The 19,887-nt window shown below is 41.2% G+C and overlaps 1 protein-coding gene and 1 long non-coding RNA gene across 8 annotated transcripts in view; one reads left to right on the top strand and one right to left on the bottom strand.

The window, feature by feature from the left end:
- LOC117944467 overlaps positions 1–588 on the bottom strand; it is a 13,746-nt gene extending 13,158 nt beyond the window's left edge. Inside the window, exon 1 of the long non-coding RNA XR_004656586.1 lies at positions 502–588. This is a non-coding gene — a long non-coding RNA (uncharacterized LOC117944467). The remainder of the gene's footprint in view (positions 1–501) is intronic.
- trpm3 (transient receptor potential cation channel, subfamily M, member 3) overlaps positions 1–19,887 on the top strand; it is a 160,267-nt gene that overhangs the window by 45,911 nt on the left and 94,469 nt on the right. The window lies entirely within an intron of this gene.

Below are 19,887 nucleotides of genomic sequence, written 5' to 3' on the forward strand. Positions count from 1 at the left end.
CCCCCCCCCCCCCCCAACCGCTCAGGGTGCCTGTTCAGCAGTCACAGCCACTCACTCTGACATCTCTCCGTTATTACATGTATAGGACCTTAGCATGCGTGTGTATTTATGGCCGGTGTGTAGTTTGTTCTAACAGTGTAAATTGTAATTTAATAAACAATATAAATTATTAAGGATAAATTAATATTATTACATTATTATTCCTTGTCTGTTAAGTACTGTGGTTTGATGTCACGTATTTGTTTTATTGGCAATCAATATGTGGTCCTAAATAAGAGTTCAGACACCTTTCAACGAGGAGGGTCGCGATTTTAAATCTATCAAAATAGGACCGGCAATTCCCACTGTATTTTTCTTCTCTCTCCATCCCTGCCCATTTGCTCATGTGGAAGGAAAACACAACAAAACACACACCGCACAGTTTTCCTAGCTGGTAGCATGCAGCAAAAGACACAGGGTAACGTTAGCTTACCGGTAGCCTGCCGCCTCACTGTTCGAGACACCATGGCTACTGCTGGAGTCGGAGATGATGAAGAAACAACAGAACTGGAAAAATCCTCCCGCTTCCCTGAAGTCACCAGTGTGGCATAGTTTGCATTCCCCTAGAGTTACGTAAACAAACAGCCACCGGTAAAGCTACCTCGTAAAATCGGAGAATCTCACACTGTTCTGTACTGTAAATTACCCTTCTGCCATCTAGTTGCTCGTATGTGGCATTGCCTTTCGTGCACATTGACACCCGTACTTTCAACCTTTCAAAACGCACTTAGGAGTGGGAGCATATGTTGAATCTGCATTGTTCCTTTTATGATGTATGTTCTGGAGAAATTTATGTTTCCTCTCTATAAACATTTTGTTCTGTTTTATTCGCCATCACATCTCTGTACATTAATTGATCTCTCTATTGTTGTTAGCTTTTTGTCAACAGCTGTCTCTCAGTCTGTATCCCTCTCCCTACCAACTCCGTTTGCTGCAGCTTACACAGTGTACTGTTTCAGTCTCAGTGATCTCGCTCGGGTCATTACCTGTGAGTGCTGGCATCTTAAATCATGCAGGGGCAGGTTTAGCTCCCCCGCATGCCTCCTCTGAAACGTTTCCCTGTGCTGGCATTCATAGACCAACACACTAGAACCCCACAATAAAAAACACACACATTCAGCCAAATAGCTTACACACATACAACAGAACATACAAAACACACAAGCACTCACATGCAGGCACCTAATACCAAAGAGACATAAGGTTTTATTGTGCGTGTGTGATAGCCTGCTTCCTCTCTGGCTTAGAGTTGTAATGATTATTTAAATAGAAGAGAATTCCCCTTGCCTGAAAAATGGATAAGGAGTCTGTACCCAGTGGAGGCCCTAGGGTTTTTTCCTCAGCTGACTAGAAACACACAGACACACACATGAATGCATATACTTCATGAAGAGCATGCAAAAGTCTTTGAAGATCAGCTGTAACATTAAACCTCAATGTTTAAATCTGGTGGAAAATAGGCCGATTTCCTGTGTGTCGATACTCACAGGAATTAGGACCACATGTATGCAAATTTGTCCTCTATATTTCTCTCTTACTCTCTACAACTCCTACCAAGCTCTTACCAATCAATCTGCAACTCTGGCCCCCTTTAAATGGGGTGAACAGCCCTAAATCTTGCGGAACAGGTATAGGACAGCATCCCCGGGTGGGTTCTATCCGATGCAGTCTGTGCTTGTGCGCATACAAGTGTATGCATAAGTCTGTCTATGTTTCAGTAGGAATTTGTTCCCAGTGCATGTTGAAGTACAACTTAACATCTGTGGAAAATATCGAGTATGGAGGTGGGAACTGGACTGAGAGAAAGAGCAAGTGTGGAGGTTGGAATGCGAGAATTGTCCATTCTAACACAAAGGTAGAAGTGTGTGTGTGTTTGTGTGTGTGTGTGTGTGTGTGTGTGTGTCTGTCTGTGCGTGTGTACACGTGTGTGCACATGCGTGTGTGTGTAAGTTTGATATTGGGACATGGAAAATGAAAATGAACAGCATGGCCACACAGCTATTTTTGTCCTTCCAGCCAACTCTCAGTCCTTCTCACGCTCTCTCAGTTCTGGATTTCTCTCTGTTCCCCTCTTTCTCCCCAACTTTCCTCCTCTCTTCTCTCTCTGTCATCTCTCCATTTCTCCTTCTGTCCAATATATCTGATATAACTGTGGCCGTATCAGCCCAATCAAACCAGTCCATCCCGTCAATATTCCATCTCTTATAGAGCAGTCACACTTCAGTTTTAGACTGTGGGTGCAGCCCCTACCCTGACGGGATGACTGTCATTTTACATCTAAGAAGTTAGCACAGCTGTGCTCCACTTTGGCTTCCAAACAACAGTCAGTCTATAAATATCTCTGCAATCCTGTCATGAATCATTTCCACAAACAGCCTTTAAAATTCTACATCCACGTCTACGTCATTTTTTTTTTAATACATATTTGCTATGCACTGAAGTAGCCCTGTTCTTATGCCCCTGAGGAAAATTATTTCTCTGCAACAGTTATGCAGGATGTACCTCCCCTTCTTTTCATATTTTACTTTTCCACTTCTACAGTAGACAGTTCAGCTACGGTACATTAATCTGTATCTATAAAAATTCAATTTCTGCCTCAGCTACAGTAGGAGATGATTTTAATATGAGGCAAGTGAGGTACGCTGGCTGAACAGATCACAGGTTGGGTTTTATTGGACAGCAATGACACAGGAGGTGATGAAATATATTCAGGAGATCATTTTTAGAAGCAGTTACTCGATGAAGTCGGTTCACTACAGGACAAATTAATGCTTCACATTATATAGTTTACATAGGACAATTTTCCTCTCACTCTCCCGTTCACATACCGTTGGTGGCGGCGCTGCCTGGAGCAACTTGGGGTTTGATGTCTTGCTCAAAGAAACTTAAATATGTGGAGCTGGGGATCAAACCGTCAACTTTGTGGTTAAAGGACAACCAGGGGAACCTCCTGAGGCACAGCCGCTCTAAAGGCAGATTTATGGTCATGCGGAGGCTCCACGCAGAGCTTTTGCCGTAGCCTACGTAAATGGCCTGATGTTTATACTTGTGCGTTAGCGTGTGCGTCGATCTCTTGAAAAGAATAGCAGGGCCGGTATGTGTGTGTGCGTGGGGAGTGTGTGGTAGAGCGAGTGAGTGAGTGACAGTGTTTAGTTTCGGAGAGACTACTGACTCTAGAGTCAGAGTGAGAGAAACAAAGTGTCTCCCCTGTGCTTTCTGACCATGATGGATAATCTGTAGCAAGAAACGTTAACCCTCTCCTTGATTTCATGTTGTTTATGGAGAAGGATAACCCGGGAATGAGTCGGGGGAAAGGCACACAACCAAGCCATGGCCAAAAGACGTGCATAAGCGCAAAGCATAGTTAAAGTTTTCGAAAGGTACGTCAGGCTACAGCGTAGGCTCCCATGTAGGGGTGGTATCTCCATGTACCTATGAATGGACCCAAGGCGTGGACTGAACGCAGATGCATGAATCAGCATTAAGTGTGTACATAGAAAATGTAATACAAAACATGGATTTCTTCCTGTTTCTTAGATATTTTGCACAGCAGGTGTTCTGCCTAGGTCTGCAGGACAAGTGTGCATCAACAGTGGCAGAACATCAAGAGGATTATACACTCCATGAGGACAAGTTGAGACTTAGACACCCCTTCTCCCTTTGCTTGCTTTTCTGCCTGATCCCAAAAGGCAGGAGGAAAGTAAGATGCATCCCTTTCCCAGAGAGAAAGGGAGAGAGAGGAATACACGTGTTGGCAGTAAAATAGTTGAAAAGACACAATAATAATGGGAAAAGAAAGAAATTAGCCAAGTGAGGAGAAATGATTGAATGAGCAGACGGAAAGGGGCAGAGAAAATAGGATGCAGGAAGTCTATGTAAAGATGAATGTGTGCCCGGTGCTCTGCAGGATTGTTGGCAGGTTCTGTGCCACTGAGCAACAGCTCCAGCCCTGCAAGCAACCTTATGTAATGAAGCTTTATCCCTGTCACTCCATGACGGTGAGAGGTACAGCGGCACATTGCTCTTCCTCCGTGCCATGAAGAAATATTGGACTGGAGATCATTAATGGAGAACATGAATGGGCTTGCTCAGCTTTCAAATTTTTGGCTCTTAACAGATTACATCTGGCGCTGTGACTCAATTAATTCTGTTAAAATGGGATCACTTAAAAAAAAAAAAAAAAAAAAAGCTTGCTCAAATGTCACATTGGTCTTGTGCGTTCAACTTTAAAGGTCATTTCAGTTTCAAATGGGTTGGTTGCTGAATCATTAAAATGCTAATTAGTGCAAAGTACTGACCGCGGGGACTTACAGCAGATTGGTTATCGAATTAGACATTTTATATATTTTATGTAATTGGGTGTCCTTGACCCTTACTTACAGAAAAGTGTCTCATGTTGCTGCTTATTCTACATCTGCACTAGAACGTTGTAAAACTGATATCTTTTGCTAAGTTTACGCCTCAAGTACACAGTACTCTGGCATTTCCAAGCCCCTAAAATGGAGACATTTGGAAATACTGCCGTCCCTGTTTTGGTTTAAAATCTCCGGGGTTGCTTTGCAGTCTGGATGGGCTCAAACGTAGACCTTTGGAAACAACAACGCACATCAGTCAGTCTTACCGGTTAGGTAGGCTTACATACCTGTCAGTAACAGTTCCACCTCATTGTCGGTCCAAACAAATAAATCCTTGGTCTTTATTGCCATGTTGTTCTTTCTAGAATTTTTTTAAAGATTTTTTGTTAATTTAGTTGAAGAAAGATAACGACTTGATCTGAGCTAACTAAAAGAGTTTGCTCTTTCTAGCTTGACATCACATTGTGGCTTACTATTTCAGGATTGCTGCTTGCTCTCTCTTTGTTGCCGCATGTGTTGCTTTGTCCTCCATGTTTCTTTTGAAGGATCACCGCCATTCGTACACAAGTCCTGACAGTCCTGTCTCAGGTCAAAGTCACGGGTCAGGAGGACAGGCAAACATTGCACGGTTGAGTGGAGCTGCGTTAAAAACAGAAGAAACACCTTTGTTTTTAGCTGTTGATCAGCAGAGGTCACGCATGTTTTTGTTTGTGTTTGTGTGTGAGTGTGTGTGTGTCTACCTCATAAAGAGGATCCGGTGCCTCACAGTAGCTGCTGCCAAAGGAAGGCAGACACAGAAAGCCTAGACCACAGAGAGGTTGTAAATGAGAGTAGCTATTTTGGGGAAACCTCACTCTCCATAGCTCTGCACCACAGGTGCAGAGAGAAACCCATATGAGTCATTTCATTGGCTGACACCAGCTCATGATGATGCAGAGTAAACGTCCACTGGGACATGTGAAGACATTAATGAATATACGTGAAGTTAGAATTCATGTATTCACTCACAAATGTATGGGCACACACACACACACACACACTATCTGTCTATTGCTCCTATATTTGCATTTGTGTGGAGACAACCCCCTCCCCACCCCCACCCCGGGAATTGAATAGATTGATAGAACGGGTCAGGTTAGCAATGTGGGAATAGGGGGAAGAAAAGCAATTAAAGTGGCAGTCAAATGGTAGGAGCGCAGCAGAGCATCGGATGGCGTCAGTCCCCGGCTTAATTATGCTTAGCCCCTCACCACGAGATGTATCATCATGATACACCAGAGCAGCCAGCAACATGTGGCCAGGCTTCATGGTAATGTGGAAGCTGACTCCACTGTCGCCTTTCTGATATCGGAAGAAGGGAAGGAAGGAAGGAAGCAAGGAAGGAAGGAAGGAAGGAAAACTGCCAGGATTTCATATAGTATGAAAAATATTAGAATGCATTTCCGAAATTGTCAAATTCTAGCACCCTGAACTTCACACGAATCAAATTGTGAGTTTTGCGGAGATATACAGTCTTAGTTCACACCCTCCATCAGATTCAATTACCACCACCCATGAGTCCTCCAGGTTCCTCACATGTCCCTGCTTCTTAGTGTTTGTGGGCTGACAAGCAAGAGTAGAGAGGAAAAAGTAAGGGAAGAGTTGAGAGCTGGGAGGGGATGCGGTGTTTCAACGTTGGAAAGAAAAGGAAATAAATCCCATTTTCTGTGAGAAAGAGAAATAGAGAGATGTCGACGTCTGAAGGCAGTAAGGAATTGCTAAGAGAATGAGACAATTATTCAGGAAAGGGAAAGGAGTGAAGAGGTCCAATGTAACGCATAGAAAAACAGGAATAGAATGAGAAAACAATGTGATTTAGAAGAGCCTGAGAACTTTAGAGGAGATGGAATTAGGGAGGGAGACATGACCGTGATGGAGAGGGAAAACCTGCTAATGAATGAGGGTTTTGAAAAAGACAGGCTGCGACAAAAGAGAGAGAGAGAGCGACAGAGAGAGAGGGGGAAAGACCGAGGTTTTACCCGCCCTGATCCTTAGCCAGCTCTTTTTGCCTTATCAGGCTAGTCCAGATATGGCAGAAAAGCATATACCCACAATGCACTGTGACTGTTGTCCATCTGCCTGGAATGAACCCCTAACCCTGTCCTATCAGCGCAGAGGGGCCTGTGCCAGTGGCGCTTCATCTCTGGATTTAGGGAAAGATTTGTGTGCAGAGCTCGGCAGACAAGAAAACACAAACACACATGTATGTCTAGACTCAGCCCTTGGCAATCAAAAGTGGAGTCCAGGTCACATCACAGTCTTCATACACTCAACCTTTACTAATACTTGAGAGATCGTTGAGGTGCTGCCCTCATTTACAATGACATTGAGTGAAAATAATAAAACGACAACACGGAGAAGACACAATACCATCATAAAAATAATAGAAAGCGACTACACCAAAAAGTACAAGTGAGTTGATTTTAGGGAGGGACTGTATTTGTTCCAGAAGTCAGGCGCACTAAACTGAAAAACAGTTTTTTCAAGTTCAGACTGAGCTTGTGAAGTATGAAGCAAACGCCAGTCAGCAGAGCAAGTCTGATAAAACCTCTCTGAGTGACAAAGCAATTCTGTAAGGTAACATGGTTGTTTTCCACGAGGGCCTTATAGATAAAGAGATACCAGTGAGTATCACTTCTCTCCTGGAGAGAAGACCACCCAACCCTGTGACATAAAATACAATGTGTATCATAGACATGACCGGTCATAAATCTCATGGCGGAGTGAGTCCAGAGAACAGTGGAAGTCTTTATCTATGCATAGGTTGGAAGTTAAGACATGAGACACAAACCTATACATGCATAAACACAACACAAATACAAGAACATACACACACACGATTGTACACGATTGCAGACTTTTTTTGAGATTGTTGGGGCCCAAAAATGCCTAATTTTGCGGGAATGTTTGTCAAAGAAATTGCAATAAAAGTTGTGATGTCTTTTGTGTGTTTGTTGCAACAAAAAAAGTTGTGATTTTTGTTGGTTCTTGAAAATAAACCGCTTTCCTGTTTGTTTCACAGTTATCATTTTGCCCTAAATCAATTTCATGCGAAAAGGAAGCACAGTCCCATCATGTGTCCCCAGTTAAGGAATTGGAGGTTTTCAAAATGGTATTTTAAATTTTTTTAAACAACTTGAAAACTCCCTTTTTTGCCTGAATGGACACTTACAGAACTTGGCTGCACTGAGCAACAACCTCTGGCAATATTGAGGGAATCTGATGTGTATGCCATCTAAATACGCACATTACTTACTGCCACTACATTTATCGCAGGGCTTGTTTAGTGACATGAAATTCACGATAAAATGTCAACATTTACCTTACAGTATGTGCACTTACAGACTAGTCAGATGTGCAGTTTCTGTTTGAGGTCAGTTCTGACTGCCACTCAGCGTGTGTGCGTGTGTGTGTGTGTGTGTGTGTGTGTGCACAATTGTGTTTACACCTATTTGCACATCACCCCTTTGTGTGGGATCAAGGTTGGTCTTAGTGAGTGTGACTCTCGCTGATAGACCTTAATGAGGTGGTTGATGAGTTTGCGAAGCCATCTCCTTAGCCAAGGGGTAAAAGGCAGTGGACTATGTGATGTCATTTCAACCTGACACAGGCGTGAAAAATCCATGTACAAGCCTCTCGAATCATTCTTCTTCCATTTGAAATGAGATATTGTGCACGGTGTGAGAGCAAGAAACCGGCTGAGAGAGAGAGGGAGGGAGAGAGAGGCAGCACGTGTGAAAGTGACTTACGCACTGTGTGTGCACGGGTGCGAACGCCATGTCTTAAAACTCCCCGTGGAAATTACATTGAGATGAGATTCTCCACTTGCAACACTGGAAATAAATGATATGCAGACGGGAAATACATCACCCACATAACAGTAGGAGCAACGTAACGTCTGCATTGCCATTATCTATTCATCAATTCTTTGTTTTAACTTTTATATCATTGAAAGGTTTTACTCATTAGGACGGCAGACGTCAATCTAATATCTTATTCAGGGTGACATTGTGGCTATGTCCTGGTGCTTCTGTCCATCTGTTATAGATTAATCTGCCTGTGTCACACCTACCAACCACACGTTAGTTAGCTGTGTGTTCCCAAGGAGCTGACCGAGGCACACCTGTTTGATACACCACTACATGGCAAATAGAGTTCATCTGACTAAAATAGCAAAGTTTAAATCGTGGAAGAACAGAAATTTACAATACTGTTTATTTCATATTGTGTTTGGCTGTTGATGTTGCAGGAATCACAAAGGAGTAACAGCATTGTATGTAGTATACTGCTTACTTTGATGAGACTTATTTGTGGCTTTTTTATAGTGTTAGAAAATAATTATATATAATTAGAAAGTCAACCGTTTCTTTGTCTATGTAGAGACCTAATGTCATCATCTTGAACATTGACTTATTGGGATGAAATGCATAAAGCCTTGACTAATCTGACAAGACAACGTGGCTTAAATGTCAATTGCTTTGGGGAAGGGACCAAATGGCGAGGCTTTGATTATCTGATGATTTGTTTACCACAAGATTATGCATGATTATAGCTTGAATTTCTGAAATCAATGTTTAAGTAGTTTTTGACCTGTTTTTTCTCTACATTTAAAGTGAGTACAATTTTTAACTTCAGAGGCATTCTATCTGCAATATTGTCTTCATTTGTTATAGGTATGTTAGCAGTAAGGATAATAGAGCATATTATCAACCTAATATCTCGTCTATAGTTTTGGACGTTAAAGGGGACAAATACAAGTTAATTTCATGTGGTTTTTTTTCAGAATTTAAAACAGACCATTTTTTTGTTTTTCATTGTGCTGACCTTGAAGTGAACACCCAACATTATCTGTGTGGGATATTATGGATGGGGGCACAGGTATCACTCTGGGTCATGCTTGAAGACAAGATGCTTTATCTAAAAAGAGACCATCTGTCAGTGAAAAATATTTAGTTTAGATATGTGAGACGGGTTTAAGTGTGTTTTTGTGTGTCTTTGTGGGGTTCAGAGTGAGTGCTGATAAAGAGCTCAGCTGACAAACTAGCAGTTAAACTCTACTGACATTTAGCTCCCACTGTGGCTGGGAACACTTTGATAATTATGGATCTGTTGACCTAAAACGTAAAGCCAAGTTATTTAATATGAAATCCGACTGTGACATGCACCTGCCCTTCAACACAGACTAGGTAAGGTCCACTGGTGCGTGTGCTTGCGCGTGCGTGTGCGTGTGTGTATGAGATTGTGGGACAGCGTTGATTGTCTGATTATGTAGGTAATGGTGCTGTCCTCCAAGCAAGCCCCAGCTGGTGTGACAGTTCATTTCACCGGACACAGTGTTAACTTGACACCATTAATCTCAGCAAATCAACACTTGCATGCTGCGCAAATAAATGCCTCTTTTTTTGCCTACAGTACTTCTTTAAAAAAACAACAAATGTGTGCTGAGCCTACGGTGCCCACAGTTCATCTGACTGATTTGATTTGAAGCATTGAGGTATCAATATGACTTCTCACTTAAAGGACAATTCCGGCGCAAACTGAACCTAGGGGTTAATAACATACGTTCTCTGGGATATGTTTTCATGCTAATCGAATGTGACCAGTTTTAGCTCATATCCCTAATTATCTTATAACGCTAGTCGCCAGCGCCATCTGGTAAAACAGTCACGGCCAGTTGATTGACTAACGCCGTGCTTGAGCTATGTTACTGGTTACACGGCGTTCGACTGGTCATGACTGTCATCCCGAGATGGCGCCAGCCTGTACATCTTATTTAATAAACTGTCTGTACTGGAGCCGGACCAATATATCTGCTTACCAATATTATCAGTTGATATTAGTCATTTTCCACAATATTGGTATCTGCATTAATAATGGCCTATAAAAAAACTAAATATAACCATATAACCATTCATCATAATCATTTAAAATGACCAATAAATGATTCTGATAAATGAATTGTTAAAAATTAAATAAAAATGGACTGTCAACCATGTTATGAGTGTTGGTGTTGCATAGTTGTCCACCAGAGGGCCCTCTACAGCGTCCCTGTTGGCAAGACAGATTTTTTTTTGTTAATGTGTTTTTGTTCAAAGGACATATCTTACGTTTGGATTTTTATACATTTTATTTATCAGAACTTTAATATATTTAGATGTCCATCTGTTCTGTTGTGACAATAAAAAATCATAATCAAATTATTTTATTCAGAACTCTTAAATAACTACAAATAACTAATGTTAGGGAAATCAGTTTATGTTTTGCTACTTGTTTCTGGATTTCTTTTTTAGTTATACATCGGCCGATACATCGGAATATCGGATTTTTAAATAACCAAATATTTGTATCGGTATTGGCCTTAAAAATCGGTTGAGCTCTAGTCTGTTCACTTACAAAGTTCTCAACGCCTCATTTTACATGTAGGGACCCTCATTATGCTACCGTGGAAGTGCGGTGCTATTCTGAGCCTTGTTAGTGGTTTAGAAATAGCGATTTCTTCTTAATTTTGAGTGTCCCGACGACTAGCATTATAAGCTAATTACGGGTTTGCGCTAAAACTCGTCACATTCGATTAGCATGAAAACATATCCCAGAGAACGATCGGCTTGGTACTTACGTATGTGTTATTAACCCCTATGTTCAGTTTGCGCCTGAATTGTCCTTTAAAAAAACTTGTAGTTGCTAAAGGTATGATTGTATTTGCTTAATTTGTTACTGGATGGCATTCAATTATTGTAATGTTGCAACTCAGTACAGCCAGAACTGTTCTTGGTGTTACATAACTTATAATGGTTTATTATTACACTGGCATCTCCCTGTTCAACACTTCATCCACTAGACAGCGCCAATACTCAATCACACTTTCTGAGATCATTATGTTGCAACTCAATCTTTGTAAGAGTGTGTGCATCAAAGTACACATTCTACTCAATCCCCGTTTTTCAACTGGGGCGCTGTCCCTGTCTCAACTCGTATCTCTGTTTGGTTTTCTCTCTCTCTTTCTTCTTGTCTCACTAATTAAAAGGCGTTTGCATGTTTTTACTCCAGGAGATTTTTCTTGCTGAAGTAATGATGTGTAAATACAGGCCATTTACTGTACCATCCACTTCCTCTTTGTGCAATTAGAGGGCATGACACAAATCCCCGCTGAGCAAAGACAAATAGCACACAAACTGGTAATTATCTGCGAAAGAAGGCAAAATGCTGCCGGCCGCAAAGTTCTGGCTGTTTGAAGGAGATCAAGATAAGCCCTGTACAACATGTCAAAACCCTTTTCCTCACACTCAAATTTACAGTACACAGATGTTGGGAAAATCCACATTAACATTTCTTTCTTTAATATATTGATATCATGCTCAAAGTGAGATTGAGAGACAGAGACAGAGACAGAGACAAAGAATAATAGACATACATGTATGCATGTCTCACCCTGTATGTATCACACTCATTCTGTGCCAGGGCTTTTGTCCTCATTATCCTACCATGTCTTTGGTTGAACAATCTATTCCCCCCGTCCATCCAATTAGATTAGTTTCCCACAGCACACCACCAAAGACACATAAATCGACACTCCATTAACAAGAATAGAGTCAAGAGAGGAAGCAAGGACAAGAGAGGGGACGGACATTTGTCCTTCCTTCTTATTTTTTCTCTCCAAAAAAACTGCTTTTCAAAGCATCATTAACAGACACAAAGTTTATCAAGTAGTGAATCCGCCTAGAGCACGGATCTGAATATCACCACGAGGATTTGGCCCAGGACTGCCCGGCGCTTTACACAATGTTCCAAGTCTCACTTGATTGCTCTCCATGTTTACTTATAATAAGTAGCCTACAGGAGCTGCAAAGCAATAATAACACAGCACAAAGACATGCACTCACTTCCACAGTTGCTTTCTTACACAGCTAATAAAGATTCATAATAGAGATAATGAATTCTACTTTCCGTGCAATTATAATTCTGTCATTTGCTAAGATGATACTGATACTGAAGCTGTTGTGACAAGTCCGGTTGCAAGGTTCAAAAGACTTGGCCTGATTCTTTCCACCTATTCAAATGACTCCAATTAACATTAAGCTATACGGTCATGCACGCTGGCATTTAGATAAACATGTTATAAACGCAGAAACGAAGTGTGAGGATGGATTACTGTGGATCTGATGAGTTGAATTTGAGGTTCTAGCAGAAAAGTGTTTGTGAGGATGTGAGTGATGTTTGTGGGATGAAAATGTTAAATTCTATCCTGGGAGTGGGTGGGTGTGTCAGGGCTGCAAAATATATATTTTTTTTCTAAAGTGTCATTGTGATGTCAGCTTGGGCGATGAACACATAACGAAAATCTAAGATAGTAAACTTTTATTTTCCTTTTTTTTTTTGAGTTAGTTGAAAGATAGTGTCAGTAGAAAACTGCACTTTTTTTAATTAAAGCAATTTGTTGATTTGAGCTGTATACTGGAAGCAGCACAAAGGCAGCACCAAGTACGCTTTATTATTTGTTCATTTATTACTGATAATATTGATTTTCTGTCATTGAAATAGATATGGAAAACAGTAAAAGTAAACAAACAGATACAAATTAATCGCAAAGGAAACACTGAGTAAAGGCAGATTAGTTCAGATCATAAACTGTAAAAAAAAAAAAAAGGTGGACGTAGCATTGGTGACGTTATCCGTTGGTTTGTGGACTGCGGTTTTGAAGCCAAGAGTTTACATTTTGGTTTTCGCAATTTTCCCCTAGCCAGGACCTCTGGGTAATGTTGCCGTTCCTCAGCATGTACTGCTGTACACAGTTCTAGTTGAAAATTGGTGGTAATTAGTCGGTCCCTCCAGGATTTTGCTGGCTTTTTTTGAGATTGTCGTGGCCCAAAATGTTTGATTTTGTGAGAGCTTTTGTAAAAAATAGTTGCAATAATTATTTGTATTTTTGTTGCATTGCAAGTGGCAAGAGATAGTGAAAGTAGCAAAAAAAGGTTTCGATTTTTTTTTGGGGTATAGTTCTTTCAACAAAAAAAATTAATTAATCTCGGCTGAGTTTTCCATAGTTACCTTACCAACGGCTCAGGATGCTGCCAATGTTAGTATAATATGAAAATGGCTGGTGGATTTAAGACCAAAAATAATAATTTATTGAATGAAAGCAAATTTGAACATGTCTGTCAGTGGCTTGTAGATCTTTACATTGTTTCGTAATTTGCTAACTGAATGTATACTGTCTAAACTGTATGATATTCATACGGTTTGGTACTTATTGGACTTTAATTTTAATTTATCATTGCACTTACAACGAGCGTCGCTGTCCTCAATTTAGTTCATCCTGTAATTCTCAACTCCGGTTTTTCCTGCATCCGTCCGTACACACGTCTTCTCTTCATTTCATAAACAAGGAAATTTGGCAGCGTACGTGTGACTCCATCCCCTTCTCACTCCCGTTTGGTCAGTGGCTCTCAGAGTCATATACTGATACAAAGTCTGGCACGTGGGACTGCTGGGATTGGTTGAAGTCGTGGGAAACTCCGGTCATGGGTCAAATTTGCGGAAAAGTTGCGGTGATTGTTGAAAATTGCGAGTCGCACCAAATTGACGGTGATTGGTTGAATTTGCGTGAACTTCTGCAATCCCAACATTGAATAATCCCGGAAGGACTGTTAACTGACCAGCTAAGCTGAGGTATTAATTCAAGTGAGAAGTGGGGTCAATTCTCAATCAGACTTCTTTTAAGAGGCAGTAGAGTCGCCCTCTATTTGGCATTAGTAAGCTTGTGCTTTGCTTTTGGTCCAAAATTGGAGACTCAAGGCATGTGATTTGAACTGAAGTCTATTGTAACAACTATCTAGACATCTAGGTATCTAGGCTGTTGTGAAAGAGATTAAGCAATGAGGGAAAAACCCTTGTTTCAGTTCTTTACCTATTTTATCCACCGTGGTCCAACCATATTGCAACGTCCTTAAATGCTTTGTTCTGAAAGTGTAGGAGGGACAAATCATTTCAATGGGCCTCGCTGTTCTTCCTTCTTACACTTCTATGCCTGTCTTTAAGGCCAAGGGTTATCTTGATGTAGCCAACAGGCTCGCTTTGTGTGTGTGGGAAAGGCTGTGCACAGAGCAATTGTTTCACTGATACCCACAGAAAAAGGATATCTGGACTGAGCTTGTGAACCTGCCAATAAAGGATCTGACTGCTGATTAATGAAACATCCTGTATGTCACAGCAAGGCAGCGAAAAAAGAAACTGAAATAACCCTGCACGCTCTTTAACTTTAACACACACAGCAGTGTTTCCTGCAGGTCTTTGAGGATGGAGCGCTAAGATTATAAATTAGGTTGATCAAATAGAAAAGAAACTCTTCAGCTATCAAACTAATCAAGCTAATCAGCTCCCCCACACCCGACATCTCAGACATGAACAATGGAGCCATCCCACACCTTGCCCTCACCATTGTCCGTGACACCAATCCCCCTCTATATCCACACTTTACACTGCTGCCACGTTGCCGCACTAACAGGACTCTTAGGTGTAGAAGGACTCACTTTGGCAAAAGTTCGGTCCATTCTGCCATAGCACTTCTGTCGAAATCTAACTGACTTTGTATAGGTCTGGTATTGTTGTTGTAAATGTGTTTTTTATGTGTCTATGTACCTTTCTTTATGTTATCTGATTGTATTTCATCACCCTCATACTCTGCAACTGACTAGGTAGCAGTACTTACTGCGCATGGGCGACTCCCAACTAGGGATGTAACGATTAACAAAGTGATGTAAACCAAGGTATAAATGTTGACGGTAACAATTACAATTTTCATTTAAAATATCCTTTTTACCGCAGTGGATTATCACGGTGTGGAAATCCTGTGTTTAATCCTGATGTTGCCGCACAGGCACACTGTGCTCAGACAAGAGAAGGGGAGAGAATGCAGCAGCTGTTAATTATTCTTTTCCAATTTTCGGACTTGTTGAACTGTTGTGTGTAGCCCAGAATGTGAGATAAAAATATTCTGTAGCTCGCTAGACTGTCATGGGTTTTACTGCCTCGTTATCATCAATAAGTGTTCTGCTACGATGTGGATAAGTTTAGCTTGTGTTACAACGTGACATTTATTGGGAGAGAGAGAGAGAGAGAGAGAGAGAGAGAGAGAGAGAGAGAGAGATTCTTTGGCTTGAGGTGATGGTGCAGAAGACACTAGGGTGGAATTACACCAAACCATCACTTTAACATGTTTCAACTGATCAGATCTGTGTTTGGAGCATATCTTAAACAAACTAGATTTTTACATTTTTGCCACTACACGTCAGTGATGGACTACCAGTCCAAAACTCAAGTCTCTATACTCTGGACTCTAGTCCGACTCAACAATCTATCCTGAACTCGGGACTTGACTTGGACTTGCTAACGGGTGACTTTTACTTAGACTTGGACTCAAAGGAAATATAAACTCAGATTGAGAACCTTCTTGTTAATTGTTAACTCATCTTACGGCGTCTTTGGGATCTCTTTTTTTCTCTCTCTCTTTTTCCTCCCAGCCCCCCCTTCTCAGTGAGACACGGATACCGCTCGCTCTCCTTGCTTGACAACACGCTCACTGACCTCCCTCACTTGCATTATCGCTCATACTTTCACTACTCTTGTAACAAAGGTATTGATATTGATATATGCAGCTTTAGTGCATGATTCGCGGGCTCCCTGCTATATGTTCACATTTTGAAAATGCAGAGAGATGCACCCCGGATTGTGAAAGTCACCTACTCGGATTTTACCTCCAATGCTGGAATGAGCACCGCTAAAAAGTCAATAAATAAACTTGCTTGCACTCATGACAGTGGTGTCCTTTTTGTGTAATGTGGACCCTCTTTTATTAGTATTACAGCTTTTTTTTTAGGTGCAAGAGTGGAGAAATGTAGGCAGTCTTGGAATTCAACGTAGACTCAATTTTGATGACTCGACTTGGACTCGAACACTAGGGACTCAAGACTCAACTCAAACTTAGGTAATGGTGACTCGATTTGGACCCTTCTTTAGTGGCGTGGACTCGGACTCAAACACTGAGGACTGGAGACTCAACTCAGATTCGACAGTTGGTGACTCGACTACAACATGTCATGCTTCTTTAAGTGATAAGGACACTAGCCTCCAAAACTTGAGAGAATACTGTTTTCAGCCAAACTTTGTTCTTTCTTAGCATTGTTCTGTTTATCCCACACAGAGAATTGATTCTACTGCTACTGAGCTTCTGCCAGACAGAGTTTCCTCTCCCCCCAGCTTGTTACTCTTCTGCCTCTGGCCTTGGAGGTGGCCTTACCTTTGCACTACAACTACTATACTTAACCACTTGCTCCTCAATCATTGTCATCATGATGTCTCCTTGTATTCCCCTAGTGGGACTTCTTTCTATATACTCTTTTAGCCTTACTTGTCTTGTCTCATGTCCCTGGTGGTGCCTGTTGCCCTGGCCCCTCTGCTGAGAAGAAATCTTCCAGGATTCCCTCTCTCAAAACAATGCAAGTTCTGTGATGGCATGAATTGCACAGGAGCTTTCGCAAGACATATTTTGAATTAAGTTCGACCAGCTCCTGCCGTGAATATTAGTAACTGTTAACATTTTAATATTTTGATATTTTGGTGCCAAAGTTGACCATATTTGGACAAAAGGGCGGCGCTGGGGAGGATGATGTGTCAAGTCTAAGCCACTGTCTCTATTTTTTCAGTGGCGCCGCGCTAAGCTAAACCCAAACAAAAGTCACTGTTTATTAACCTTCTGCAGCGAGTCATCCAGCAGAGTTTTGCCGGCCTCTATACGCAGACCTCTTGAAACTGCTGCCGTTCATCTGCATGTACATCAGTACAGAACATTTGCAAACTTACCAGGTAGCGCTAGCTAGTTATCTGTTGTTGACATTGTGCTGCCAAACACTGAACAGGACATTTGAAATAACACAGTGAGAGATTAAGATAAAGTTCTATTGAAATGGACTGTTTTTTGAAGCCAGTGGAGTCGCCCCCTGCTGGAAATGAGATGGAATGCAGGTTTAAGGCACTCCAGCATTGGCTTCACTTGTCAGGCCCTGGAGTGGCTGCTTGGTAGAACCTCATATTATCCCTGCTAGTGGTAACCAAGTAGCACAAGCAGTGACCTTGTGGGCAAGACTAGAGCTTTTACCACAGCTTTTATTTAGCCTGAAAGCATACAGTCACAGTTTTTACAACCTGCCTTCTGGCAAAACATTAATAGCACCCTCCACCAGGCACACAACAGCTCATAGTAAAATGACAAGTTCTCCATTGCCCCCGACTACGAGGTCATTCTGACCTACCATCTTTGACTCAGAAAACTAGACCTGCTAATGAAGCTGTGGAGCTTTGGTTGCAAAGAGAGACTGGTGTATTCCCCCTTGCTGTGATCAAAAAAAGGTTACACCTAAATAAGTTCTTGTTTCTAGAAAGCAAAGGCTGTTTGGCTTCTCTGTGGCCAACTTTCTGGAAATAGCAAAAGAGACATGCATATAGGAAATCCTGATTTCTTGCCATTTAATAAAGCAAGGCTTTCTTTACTGAACTGTACATGTAGAATTTATTCTGTACAGTACTATGCCGTTACACTGCCTTAAGTCTTTCAGATTCTTAATGAATTACTCCTTGTGTCTCTCTTGTCTCTCACTCACTACCACTGAAAGGGTTTATACGTTATATATGCACTCAAAGCACACAGACACTCAAATACACAAAACAAGATGCAGGGTTAGACAAGGGGTAATGTACACTCGGAGACATAGAGAGATTGGGAAAGGGACAATATGATTAAGGCTTAGGTCTTAGTAAGAGCTATGTGTCAGAGTAGCTTTGACCACAGATACATTACTGAATCTCTGCACAGTAGATAAAAATCGGATTCACACGGATGAGTTTCTGGCCACAGGCCGTCTGCAGGGAAATTGAGATATTTCACTGTCCTTCTGTACTGGACCGCTACAAGAAATCATTCCAACCACAGGCAATACAACTTTTTAACACTTCATCACTGGGTGCTAGATAAGACTGTGAGACATCACAAAACTTGCACAATAGGGTTATCTACATATTTATCATTACTAGCTAAGCAGTTGCACATTTTTGTATTCTCAACTTGTATATATTCAAATATTTGTTCTTGTATTTTATCCTTTTATTTTTCCATGTATATTGAATGTAAGTATTTCATTTATATTTATATTATGTGCTTTGTGCCTGATATTCTGCTGCTGTAACACAATTTCCCATTTTGTTGGGTTCAATACATATCTTTCTATCTACTCAGATGTCATGTGAAAGGGTTTCTATAAATCATCTGTAGGATAAGGCTTTATGTGTGTGTTTTGGGGACTCTCTTGAGCAGGACTGTGACATGGTCCAGTTGGTCAGTTAGGAGAGAAGACAAACATGTCTCTTATTTAAGTGGTTTGTTATAGCTGGAATAATAATAGAACTTGTGTACAAGGAATAAAAAAAAATGATTACATGACACACATTGATGTGGGCCATTTTACTTCACCCTGGAGCTCTGTAGAATGCCCCCTTTCTTTGGTCTAACAGAAAGTTCTTACCCCCCACAGGGGTGTTGTCTCTTCCTATTGGTGGGCCTGGGACCATGGGCCCCCCCTTGTGTTGCCACATAGGAGTGTCCATGATTACCTTGTGAACTCTCTACAGTGTGAGTCACATAGGTGTAAAGCAACTGAAATAAAAATTGATGAAATAAAATTGATATATAAAAAGTCTTCAGGAACCAGTATCAAAGTCTTGGCATCAGTATCGGCACCAACTTTTTTCCACAGTACCCTTCCCTACTCATTAGCTCTTCAGACCTGAGTTTACACAATTCGGACCAAATGAATGGACAGACAAATGTGTATTTTTCTTTGAAAAGGTCTTTGTAAATATCATCTGTCATGAGATCTATGACGTTAAATACATTTGATTCTACTGGAAACATAGGACTTAAAAGACAGTTTAAAAATCATGCAAGCAATCGGTGACATATGTTTTATAATGTATCTTTTGTTTGTACTTTGTGTTTGTTCTTTCTACAGATGTATAAGATGCCTCTATCAGTAATAAAATTAACTGCCTGTCTATAATCAGAATCTATGGTTTTTGCGCTATCACATGCAAGTTCATTTTTACTTTTAGCGCCCTGTCCCTTGATAACAATCAATGACATTTGAAAAAATGCTGGGACACAGTGTGATGGGGCGCTGTCCCTCTCAGACTTGTCAGATATCACCTGACATTCAGAATCATGTTTGACGGTCACAGTTTTCCATTATCCCAGCTCCTCGTTTCCTTTTAGTATTATTTTATTGTGCGTGTGTGTGTTTGTTTGTGTTGTATCGGTGTGCATGCTCCAGAGATCACCACTCCGTTTCCCAGCTATGCCTGAAGGGCTATGGAAAGGGGGCACAGGAAGCAAGGAGGGGGGGGGGGGGGG

The sequence above is a fragment of the Etheostoma cragini genome, chromosome 5 (genome assembly GCF_013103735.1).
Source record: "Etheostoma cragini isolate CJK2018 chromosome 5, CSU_Ecrag_1.0, whole genome shotgun sequence".
In the NCBI taxonomy this organism is placed as follows: domain Eukaryota; kingdom Metazoa; phylum Chordata; class Actinopteri; order Perciformes; family Percidae; genus Etheostoma; species Etheostoma cragini.